At 54.5% G+C, this 12,213-nt stretch overlaps 1 pseudogene; it reads right to left on the bottom strand.

Moving 5' to 3' along the window:
* Window positions 1-2,132: 2,132 nt before the first annotated feature.
* Window positions 2,133-3,136, bottom strand: LOC144148860 (ubiquitin-conjugating enzyme E2 E1 pseudogene; annotated as a pseudogene).
* Between the last annotated feature and the right edge of the window lie 9,077 nt (window positions 3,137-12,213).

Genomic DNA, 12,213 nt, shown 5'->3' with positions numbered 1-12,213 from the left:
ACCGCCCACTTACTGTGGGGCTGTGAACTGCGATCTAACGAGGCGGCAACCAGGACAGACCTACCGCCGTGGATCCAAGAAGCAGTGCGCTGTTGTGACAAGGACACCCAACCATCAGCCGTCCAGCAGGTCCTGGTGGCCCTCGAAAAGCATGCACCGGAGCGAAAGCTGCGAGGCGACGCCCTCCCTTACGGGGCAGCGGCGTCCAAACCCGTAGCGAGTAGCGAAGGGGTGGTCCGAGTAGGGGTGACATCGGGATCGACGAGTGGCTACGTCCGGGCGCAGTGTACACACTGTGTCTGTTGCAGGCATTCAACAAAGTCTTTCTTCCTTCCTTCCTTCCTCCACTAGAATCCTGGGTACTGGAGACCCCCATGGGTACTGGAGACGTCAGTTACGACACGAGGTCGGAGGAAGCAAGCCCATGCTGCCCGCAGGTGTCTTATACCCCCCCCCCCCCCTTAAACAGAAAATGGCGAGCAGTGATAGCAGTTCTGCCAAAATTCTCCGAAAATAAGAATATTTTTTTATGAATAAATATTTTATTTTCCTTGTTCTTGACAGTATGCAGGGTTCAAGAATTCGTCCGCAACTTGTACCGCACGTCGGCACCAGTTAATAGATATATATTTATTATGCATACTTTCATTCCCTTACATTATATGGAAGAGATCGAACTCTTCACACACGCTTCACTCTCCTTACAACGGGTTAGGGAGAACTAGTCGTCGCTGGGCCGAATGAAGCGGACTTGGGCAAACTCGCCCACGCCCCCCCCCCCCCCCCCCCCCCTTCCGAAAAAAAAATTCTGGCTACGCGCCCCTGTGGCCAGGTGCTTGTTTTCCAGAACTTCAAACAATGTCACGAGCTCTTGTACGGGCCGGCCCGGCCGGGTGTTAGGCACAGGTGGTTTTATGGCATTGGCAAACGCAATCATGAAAGCAGCGTCTTGAGAACTTGACCATCACAGGTACAGCAATTGTTTCGGTCCACCCTGCTTCCGCTCTACAGCTTGCCTAAAGGGGCATCTCTGCCAAAAGTTTGCCAAGGCTTTCACCTGCTTGGGAAGCTACGAGTATATTGGTTTCTCCTAACGCCCCTCCATCACGGCCATGGCCTAGGCGGCGGAAGAGAGCAGTCCTGCTTGGATGAGCTTACTCGCACGCGGGATTAGGAGGATTGGAGAGCACGCTTACCTATTGGTCCATTAATAAGAACTGCCTCGTCGACCAATTCTGTGCGCACTCTAGCAGCTTTGTCGGTATACAAGTTATTGATTCCAGCATAAACGCACTCGCGCTTTCTTATTTTTTACTTGTTACCCTGTGCGTGGCTTTCGAATGTTCGACACCCAATAAAGTTGTTTATTCTGGTCTTGCAGTTATGGAACTTTGCCTCATTGTAGGCCTTTGCGTGGGCACATGCTTGGGCACGTCCTCACACACGTCTGCGCTTAGTTTTTTTGAAAAATCTGGTGTCATACACGCAACATAGCACAGGCTCAAAGAAAAGTAAGCCTGCCTGGTTTCTCCCACCACTGATGTGATGCTGGCGTTACTAGGCTTATTTCGTCTCCACTCGAACCCTGCAGTCTGGAAACTGCCAAGCGTCGATTGCGACACAAGCTCGGAGATTCAAGCCCAACCTTCCCACATGTCTCTTGGACCACGTCCATAATACGAAGATGATTCTCTCCACGGTGAACAAACTTCAAGCCATCAACGAGATCCTACCCGCTATCTGGGAACAGGTGGTTTTATGGCGTCGACTAACACAACCATATGCACTTGCTCATCACCGGTCCAGCTTGTATTGGTCTTCCCCGATTCCGTTCTACCGCTCATCCAGCGGGTCGTGTCAGCCGAAAGATTCCACAAGAAGCTCCTCGCCCTGCTTAGAAACCTAGGTACTCCGATTCGCTCACACATAAGATTGCGAGAGAACATACCTGGCCGGTTGGTCCATTGAGAACTGCCTCGGCGACCAAGTGCACGTACTCAGGCAGCCTGTCTGTCGACAAGGCACAAAATAACTTCTGATTTTGTTTTTTCACCGGTTACTGTATGTCCGGCTACTGAATGACCATTGCACACCTCCAACAGACGTTTATTGAAGGCTTTCTTTGGTGGTATAACAACCTCTAACAGGAAACGACACCTAGTGTCTAACACGGGCACTATATATCTTTTTCTTCGTGCCAACAAAATATAAAATAACTGTATAACACGCACCGATATGAACTCGGGTATGTATGGCTAGGCTAACTTTGGCAGGTACTCCTACCGTAACACAGGGACAGAAAAAAATAAAATAGATGCGACTCCTTGTAGTCCTGTACAAGAAAGCTCAATTACGCAAATGACTGATGAGGGCAGGGCCCCAGGCACTTTCTTGGAGCCACTCGTTGGACACGCGAGCTCTCACTTCTTGGCGTACCGCTCGGTCCACTGCCGGGCCATGCGGTCGTGTGCAGCCCTGTCCGTGACGTACTGCGAGGCAATAGTGGGCGAGACCGGGTCATCTGGGTTGCAGTCGGTGAGGAGCGATGATATCGAGAGCAGTATCTTGGAAACGGTGAGGGCCGGGCTCCAGGCGTCCTTGAGAATGTCCAGACATATGTTGCCCCTGCCGTCCACGTTGCAATGGTAGATGCGGGTGCGAAAGACAACCCTGGGAGGCTTGAACGGGTGCTCCCGCGTGAAGTGAATGTCCAGGAGGAACTGCCCGCCCTCGTACGGCGACCCCTGGGGACCAGCAATGCATGCGGCCCACTCGTAAAGGTTGTTCGCCTTGGGCTCCACGCTGCAGTTGGGCGGGGGGTCCAGCAGGAAATCCGCCAGCTCCCGCTGGATCCGCTTTGTGCTCATGTTTGAACTCATGCCGCGGTTCCTACGCCGGGCGCGTTCCGGCTGTCCACGAGCGCGTCTTCAAGCGGGGGAAGAGCTTAGGACTCGCTCGTCCGGTGAAGTGGTAACGCCGAGAGCGCTACAAGTCCCTGTTGTACGTACACGCAGTATCCAGTAGTTCTGCAGGTGCCTGGGCACGCTGTATCCGCCGTTGTGGACGTCGTACCGCGTATAAGAAGATGATTTTTCCCCTGACGCAGACCACGGGCCACCGCTACCACATGGTTCACAGGCACACCTGCCGACTTTGGCGCCACCCACTCTAGCGCGGCGAAAGTAACCTTGTCAATGTAACGGCACTTTACTTAGGTTCGGCGAAATGTGTAGATATATGTACAAAACATGTTTTTTACGGGTTACGAAGTTTTTCTTGGGTTTTGTGAATGTTTTTAGAGCACTTTGCATGCTGTCATTAAATGTGACTTGTTCCCAGCGAACGCTGGGAAGAGCGCGTCTGCTACTCACCGGAAGTCTCACGGCGTTCAGCTTTCTGTTTGTCAAAAACGCCAAAGGTTAAAAATTTAACGGGTTGTTACTAAATTACTAAATGTGTAAGCGTTCTGCAGAGATTCCGACAGAGTTCTTTTGGTTTCAATAGGACCGCATTGCACGATTTGCCGCCTATTTGTAGGAAAACTCCCACATTGCTTCAAGGTGGACTTCTAGGTGCGCGTTTGTTGTTTTCAAACGTGAAAAGTTAATGTATTCGCAAAAGATGTGGTGAAAAGTGGAAGTGAAAGACGGCCGAAGCGAAAGAAATATGTTTCCTAGAATTCAAAGCGTCTCGTGTATCATTGTCCCCAACAAAATCACTGTGCTGCCGGCAACCCGTAACCGATAACAATTACGAACCTGCAGCACGAATCCTGATGGGAGGGAATATAGTTACACTGCAACACCAAGCTATGCTGTACTAGCTGTACCAGTACAAACGTGGCTTACTTTGTGTAGTGATAACAAAGCCGGTTAATTACGCACAGCTTGTCTAAGAGCAGTTTTGGGGAATATTTTCGCACTCAGCATTGTTCGCTGCTGAAGTCGGCAACACGAGTGCCAGAAAACGTTTGAACGCAATATCGGCCATCATAATAGCGTAGCGCTGCTACTCAGATTAAGAGAAATAAGTGTTAATTCTCTATCTGTCTGTATGTCTGTCCAGTCGATTATAAACGAGGCTATGCATGGTCTGTCTTGCATTTCGCATGAAAGAGCTGAATGCTTTCTCATGGAGGTACACGTAAAAATACCTAAAATGTAGTTGTTTGTCCGTTCATACGTGTTCCCTTGGAAAAAAGAAGGTCGCCGAACTCTGTGAAAAGTGCCACAGCGATCATAAGGAAGGACTGGCGGTTGTTGCGGAAGCTAAACTGCGTGGTGAAAGGAGCGGCATGTATAGACCGTTTACAGCGAGCACTTGGGCTGACCTTCAACAGGTGACGCTAGCGCCGTACTCGCCATGACTGACCTTCAGCACGGGGTGGTTTCGGTTTCCGCCGTAGGCTGCCATGGTGCTAAGAGAAGTGCGCAGTAAATAAACGTGGAAGTCACGGGAGTACACTTGCGCCGTAGTTGGACGTACCAGCGGCGATCTGGACCTTAAGGTGTGGGACATATCGCCATGCGCGCCTCACTGGCCGCAACTTCTCAAAGACTGTCCGTGTGAGCGGCTTTTCGCAATGCACTGCTTTCCGCACAGTTAGCACGACACGGAGACCAGGCGTCGCTGGATCGCCATTCTCCAACGGAAGAATTTTGTTCCAAGAACATAGGCAAGGGTTACTTTTTGAGACCGAAACTGACAAGCGTACAGTCTGCACCAATCTGCCTCGGCACGCTTGTTCTATAGCATGCCTCCTGTTGTGTTTACGCGTTGCGTGCGTGTCGTCGCGACGAAACGAGTCAGCCTGGCTGTTTGAGCTAGCAGAAAATCTGAGCGGCGAGTCCCAGATACTTCTCTAGTTTTCTCACTAGGGCATATCAAATCACGGCGTAGAATATTTGGTCTCGCGTTACTTGAATTTAGTGCACCTAACGCCTTTCACCGCACCGCGCCGGCGTCCCGGGAGCCCCGGCGTTCGGCGCTGCCGCTAACCATCCTTGCTACTCGTGACGAGCGCAGAAACCTCGCTCCAGTAAGCGTTGCATGTGTTTCGTCGCACTGCAGGCCTGTATTATGCACGTTGGCGCAACCAGAGCTAAGCCGTAGTGGCAGTTGCCTTGCGCCGGAGGCCGCAGCTTCGACGTCATTTCACTCTCCGTGCGCGAACGAATGCCTACATGCTCATGAAATAAAATGGAAGCGGCTTAGCTCAGCCAACCTTGGATATGCAAAGCAAAAGCTTCGCTTAGTCTGGTTGAGTCTTGGTTTCGCTTGGTTAACCTCTGATGCAGCTGTATTGCCGACCACGGCTCAAAGCCGTTCGGTCCCGTGCAACGCTCACAGAAGGAGTCCCGGCCTCGCTTTCATTCTCGGCGAACGCGGCGTTCCTCTTTCACGGCGAACACGGCGCAAGATGAGTCACATAGCCCGAGACGACCCAGCGGCGCATGCGTGGGGGCTGCGGGTTTGGTCGGCTGGCGACGAGCTAAGCGGCCGCTCTCGTCGCGGCCGCCGCCGCTACGTGCGCACGACTGAAAACGGGGCCTTGCACGCAGTGACGACAGCGGGCCCGGCGAATCACGTGATGCTCTTCGAGGGGCGAGTCGCCGGGGGGTGTGTCTCCAATAAAAAGGTTAATTTGCGCATCCAGGGGCCAGAAGCTGCTGGCCGCATACGGGTGCCGTGAACAGGGAACCGCCCCGTCCGGCACTTAAAGGTGCCGCCGTCTTTTCGGGCTCCAATAAAGTTTACTATTGATATATCCCCGAAACTGCTCGACGAAGGTAGTAAAGCTTTGCTTTAAAAGGGTGACAACCAGCGGCTCAAAGTCGTTTCATCTACATCATGGGCCGAGTTGCATGGAACCGACACGGCAAGGGCGCGGAGGGGAGGAGGAGGGTGGTCGTAAAAAAACATCTTTACTGAGCAACCAAGGAAGCGGGAAAGGGATGTGGTCAGCCTGATGCGTCCAGGAGGCCGCGGGCCTGCGACGAATCCAGGCCTCGTTGCACCAGGGCGAGTTGACGCTCCGGCGCCGAGCTGGTCAGCGCAGACTCCCGCTGCTCAAGGGAAGGGGAGTGGATGGGGATGAGGGGGTGGTGGACACAGGAATATAAAAGGGGCTAGGTTGTGAGAGGAAGGTTACATTGCGGGCAGTTGGGGGGAAAAGGGACGGAGATATGTGGGAGAAGATAGCATGGTTGTAGAAAGTTTGTAGACGCCGACATATGTAAGCTTGGTGTGAGAGAGGGTATGCTCTTCTGGTGTGTGTGTACTGGGCGAGAAGGGAGCTGCAGGCAGAGTCCAGCGGAGTTAGGACCTGATGGTCAATGATTAGGTACCCGGCGGTTTCGGTCCTTGCGGATGGGAGTGCCCGGGTGAGGAGATCGTGGGTGAGGCATGAGCTGCCTCATTCACTGCAAGGCCAGTATGGGCTAAAGTCAAGATGATCGACACTTCAGTGTGCTCGGGAAGATTTCGCAGCACAGTGAGGACTGTGGTGGTGCAATGCCATACAGACGGCTGGCTTGTTGGGAGTTTGTAATGATGGTCAAGCATTGCTGGTGTGTGGTAGCGGCATGGGCGATGGCAAGCGCTTTGGCTGAGGTGACGGGCAGATTTCGATAGGTGGCAGTTGGGGCGAAATGTCCATTCGAGTCCACGGTAACTAGGGTGGTGCGCGCGCGGTCAGGAGTTTGAGCTATGTCCGTATATCGTGTTTGGGAGTCGGCGCCGTAGCGTTTCACCCGGGCTTCGCGATGTCCACGATTGAAGGAAGGGTGCATGTGCGTAGGTACCGGGCTAATCTTCAGGCGTTGACTAATGGACAGGGGGATGTGTTGGAGTTCGTGCTGAGGGGAGGGGAGGGGGCGGGCCGGCCAATGTTTTGGAGAACGCGTCTACCTGAGGCAGTTGAGGGCTAGGCGATGGAGGTGGGAAGTGCGCTGTGCTTCCAGTAGCTCACTGAGCGTGTTGTGCAGGTCGAGGTGAAGCAGACGCTCACTGGTGGAGTACGTTGGGAGTCCGAGGGCAGCTTTGTAAGTTTGCCGGATTAGAGCATTGAGCTTGTTGGCTTCCTGGGGTTTTAGGTTGACAAAAGGGGTTCCATATAGGTTATGTGGCTGACCAGCAGTGCTTGGACCAGGCGGCAGGGGTCTTGTTCTTTGAGGACATGAATGGATCCCCGTATCAGTCGTATTAAATGAGTGAGCTGTGTGACCGCTTTGCGTAACTGAGGCAGCAGGGTGGCTCCGGAACCATTGTAGTGGGTTGGCATGCACACCCAATATACGGAGGGTGGGGACTTGGGGAACGGCAGAGCCCTGGATGGCAACTTGCAGGTCGGGAGTAGCCACAGCAGGACGACCTCGTGTGCGGGCGCGGAGGACTAGGATGGCCGATTTGTAAGATTCGCACGTCAAACCTCTTATTGGAGAGCGTCCTGTTGTGCGCCATTGGAGCCCTGCATTGTCGAAATGGTCAGATCGCCCGCGTAAAGAGCGTATTGGACGCCGGGAATACCTTGTAGGTGAGTAGGAAGGCGAAGGAGGGCAATATTAACAACAATGGCGAAATAACGGAGCCTTTGGGGGTGCCCTTGGCCTACGTGTGGAAGGTGGGGGATCGGAGGGGCCCAAGTAGCAGTGTTGCGGTCCGGTTTCCGAGGAAATCTTTTTTTTTGCGAGAGTTTGCCTTACGGCATAACAGTTATATATACAACATCACATTTGTGTCACGCAGAAACGTAAGCAGAGACCGGTACTGAGGGCCCCAGATCCACCGCTGTAGACCAGGGGGTCTCCCAGGATGGAGCCCTGTGCCTCGGAGGTGTTGCAGGCGAGAGGTTTGCAGGGCAGGGCAGGTCCATAGAAGGTGGCTCGTGTCGGCTTCGGACGCAGGGACCATACAAAAGGGACAGGTGTCCGCAAACGGTGAGTGATAGCGGGCAGGCCAAGCGTGGGTCACTGCTGGGGATAAGGCCACCCCAACTCGAAGCCTCCACAGCAGCACCTCCTCCCAGCGAGCGAGCCCACTGGGGAGGTCAGTTCCACGCGGTGGAAGTAAAGCACGCGTGGCGCGGCGGAAGCTCTCCTTTTCCACCAGCAGTTCTTCTAAGGTGGACACTGGAAGAAGTGGTAGCGGCCGTGAAAGGCCTATACGGCGACAGGCGCGATCCGCCGCTATGTGGGCAGGAAGCATGTATCGGCGAACCCACAAAACACGCACAGGGCATGGGTATGGGTCCAGGATCGCGTGAATACGTGCCGACACGCTGGTGCGCAACGCGACGTAGATCTTTTACGAAGTGGGAAGTCTTGATGCCGCAATTGGTCGTGTCGAGGTTTTCCAAAATGGCTTGATGCATGACGTGTGACGTTATGAAACGCGTCCTTGACGTCGAGTGTTGAGATGGCCCTAGGAGTGGCTCTGCTCGGATGATCTAGCACCTGTTCCTCGAGCTGAATTAGCACGCCTTGCGTGGAGAGCTGCTGTAGAAACTCGACCATGGTTAGCGGATACATGAAGTGATCTTCCAACTGCGTTGATGGACTAGGCGTTCAAAAAGTTTCCCGATGCAGGACGTCAGGGAATCGCCCGAAGGGTCGTGGGGGAGAAGGGCTTGTTTGGTTTCGGGATGAGAGTGATGTCCGAATGTTTCCACTGTCCAGGTAAGGTGCCTTCATCCCAGTGGTGGTTGTACAGGTCGCGGAGCGCCTGCAGCGCGTCTTCGTCCAGGTTTCGGAGAATGCGATATGTAATTTGGTCCTTTCCTGGCGTAGTATTCCGTTTCAAGCAGGCGAGTACAGCGTGGATCTCGGCGAGGATAAAGGGTGCGTTCAAATAATCATTGGCCTGGCCGGTGTAGTGTGTTTCCAATGGGGGGGGGGGGTGTTAAGTTCGGGCTCCTCATTTAATTAAGGAAAGCCGCCGGTGGCTCATGTTCGGCGTCGCGTACGCTGGTAGCGGCTATCCCGTGTCCCTTTCATGTAACCGCACCGACGCCAAGTTCGGAGCCGCGGAGAGCGTGTTTTGTGCCCGTGCTTTTGTGTGTCAAAAGACGGGGGCGATTAGCCTGAGTACCTCTGTCGTGTCGGAGGTGGCTGGGTCATTCGGCATGACAAGCTGACGAGAAGCTGAATGACGGTGTGTCTCATAGTGTCGAAAAGGCGCGCGGTGTAAGTTTTTGAGAATTTGCAAAGCCGGCGCCGGGCGCTCTTCGATGACGGGTCGTTCGCCTCGACGACGGCCGCCTGGGCTGGCAGCGTCTCTTCCCGCGGGCTGTTCAGGCGGGCGGCGGCGCCCCTTTAGTCTGGGAGGGGATTAGCCCCGACTCCCTCTTTGTCCCGGCGCGCGCGCAGACAAGGCGCCAAGGCGAGGACGCAGGAAGAGGTTAGCCACGCGAAGACCGCTCCAAGCCCTCGGCTTGGCTTTTGAGCAGATGCCGCCCGCTGAACGTAATGGTGTGCCCACTTTAGGCCGCAGATGTCCTATATTTGCTGGTCGGGTGCAACAGCGTGCGTGGGAAACGCACTATGAGTGTATAAGAGAGAGGGTTGGGTCACGTGACCGCAGGTGGGGACACGTGTGATTGGCTGGTTCCTGTGGCCAATCAATGGTTTCTATTAATTGTTTGAAAGGTTTTTTTCTCTCTTTCTTGTACGCCCCCTTCTTGGAGGCGGGGTTTTGGGTATCAAAACCGGAGTGTTGGGTTTGGTCCAGGGTCGGTCGAGAGGTGATCTAGTTCAGTATAGATCTCGGCCGAACAGGCTGCTGCTGGCAGAGTGACAATGTAGCCGTCACTCTGACCTGATGTAAACTTGGAGTAATGTAAATAGTGTAAATAAACCTAATATCCCGCAAGGAAGGCAGTCCTCATCCCTCACCCGCTCCAAGCATACGTCGTCGTTCATCGGAGCGAGTCGAGATCGTCCTCTCGGCTCGCGCATCAAAAGAACATCACTATTTCGTCTCCATCAGTTCGCCAAGAAGATGGAGAGGCGAAATTTAACTGGCGCAGTCGATAGGATGACCACGACCATGGGCTGGAGCTGGTGGGGCATTCCGGAGAGACTCCTTCAACGCAAGGTTCGGCTTCAACCAACGACGAGCCAGACTCCAAGCATCGACGCGGCACCTCAGCGGGAGGCCTCGTGAGCTCCGGCTCAGTTCGGCGGAAGCCGCGGTTCAACGGGGCGACACCTCAGCGGGAGGCCTCGTGGGCTCTGGCCCAGGGCGGCGGAAGCCGCGGTTCAACGGGGCGACACTTCAGCGGGAGGCCTCGTGGGCTCAGGGCGGCGAAAGCCGTGGTTCAACGGGGCGACACCTCAGCGGGAGGCCTCGTGGGCTCCGGCCCAAGGAGCACCGCCCCATCCCAGCGGCGAGAGCGGCGCATCGGGTCTACGAGCTGCTGCATCAGCGAAACTGCGACCCGGCCGAACCCGGAGCGAGCACAGATGGACCCTGATTTGTTTTTCTCCGGGTTCACCATGGCCACTATGCTAACGGGATGTCGCGGCACCGACCGAAAGGTTAGTGCCATTGTGCTCGAGATTGAGGAGTTGAGAGCGGAGATAGCTCTCAAAAATGCGGAGCACGCTTTCGAAAAAGCAAGGCTAGCGGGTAGCAGGGGCGCGGGTAGCTGGTCCGAATGGACAGCTGAAGAGCTGAGCGCTCAGTTAGCACAAGGGAGAGCGGAGATCGCTTACGAGAAAGCGAAGCTCCGCAGGATCGGTAAACTCGAAGAGGACACCGGTGTCTTCACAGTGTTCGTGCCCTCGTGGGCGCTTCGAACGCCACGGGATAAGGAGAGTGGGAACGCAGTTGAGGTGGCTGAAGCCACTCCAGTTGTTGAGCAACTCCGTAGTGTTCCCACTCCTGCAGATGAGATCATGGAATCTCGCGAGACAGGGGTCTTAGCCGCAGCAATTCTTTCTGTGGCGGCGGGCAATGTTGCCGTGGCCACGCAGGGAAGTGTCAAGAGTATCACCGCCCCATGTGCCGACATAGATTCCGCGGCCGACCGCGAGGAGCCCTTCGTGGAGGAGCTAATGCAGAGATCGAGCGAAGCTGCAGAAAGCATGCTCATCTCGGAGGAGGCACAGGAGGCGCAGGGGTCATGCAAGGGCAGCGGAACGGCGCGCCTAGTAGAGCTTCCGTGCGCAAAGCATGAAGGTGCAGGCGGCCCGCGGCGTCTTGCGCGTAGGTCAATTCCGACGGGCCCAAGAACGCGGAAGGCGGCGGCAGGTGTGGCGGCGCAGGTGCGACATCGTCGTACGCGCTACCGCCGAGTAGGGTGTTCCTTTTCCCCCGGGAGCACGGGAAAGTGCGAGCCACCCCAGGGTTTGTTTAGAATCAGCTGGTGGTGCATGAAACGGAATCAGCTTCCGTGCGACGGTCGGTGTGTGCCGCCGTGGAAAGGGGGGGGGGGGGGTTGCGCTGAATAGTGTGCAGTGCTAGACAGAACGGGTCAGTGTTGTTTGGCGCACACTTAGTTGTTAGCGTCTTTTAAAGACGATAGTCTTTCTTGGGCTCCTTAAACCCAGAAATTTTGGTCTGTCTGTATGTCTGTATGCCTGTCCGTCTGTCTGTCTGTGACTCGATTCAGCCACCCGGCCAAAGCAAAACAATGCCTGCCCATTAGTCTTATATAGTCACAGCTAAATCTACCCGTCTATGTCCGGTGTAAGGTTCACACTTGTCAACATTGTTGAAGAAGAACAAGACATTACGCAAATGCATGAGACAGCAAATCAATACAGAAGTGATATTTGCAGTGTTCCTTTATAAAAAAATCAAACATGCTTGCTTTTGCGAAATTAAATACTTCATCAACTGCAGAAAAAGAATTCACTTCGCCGTCGCCTACTGTCGCCCGCGCCACTATAGCTTCTTGCGCCATTTTAAGAAATCAACCGGCAACAGTTACGCAAGGTACCACTAGATAGGTTCCACGTTCTGCTTGCAACGCACGTGAAGTAGGGAAACGCGGTTCTATAAACGTTGAAGTAGGGCGCCTCGATTAACGCGCGTCTCCGCCGTAGAGCAGCGTTCGCATCGAGACACCCGGTTTGGAGCAGTGGAACGCGGGAAATTTAAAATGATTTAAGCAAACCTTTGGCGTCTTTACTTTGGGAGGAGCGCGACGCAAGAGGAACAACATGAGAGGTGAGCGGCAAAGCGAAGGGAGGCATTTACTTTGCAATAGCC

Source organism: Haemaphysalis longicornis, unplaced genomic scaffold (assembly GCF_048455015.1).
Source record: "Haemaphysalis longicornis isolate Haplotype H1 unplaced genomic scaffold, Haemaphysalis longicornis Haplotype H1 scaffold_8, whole genome shotgun sequence".
In the NCBI taxonomy this organism is placed as follows: Eukaryota; Metazoa; Arthropoda; class Arachnida; order Ixodida; family Ixodidae; genus Haemaphysalis; species Haemaphysalis longicornis.
The sequence above is the reverse complement of the archived record's forward strand: the minus strand, read 5'-3'. Positions and strand labels throughout refer to the sequence as shown.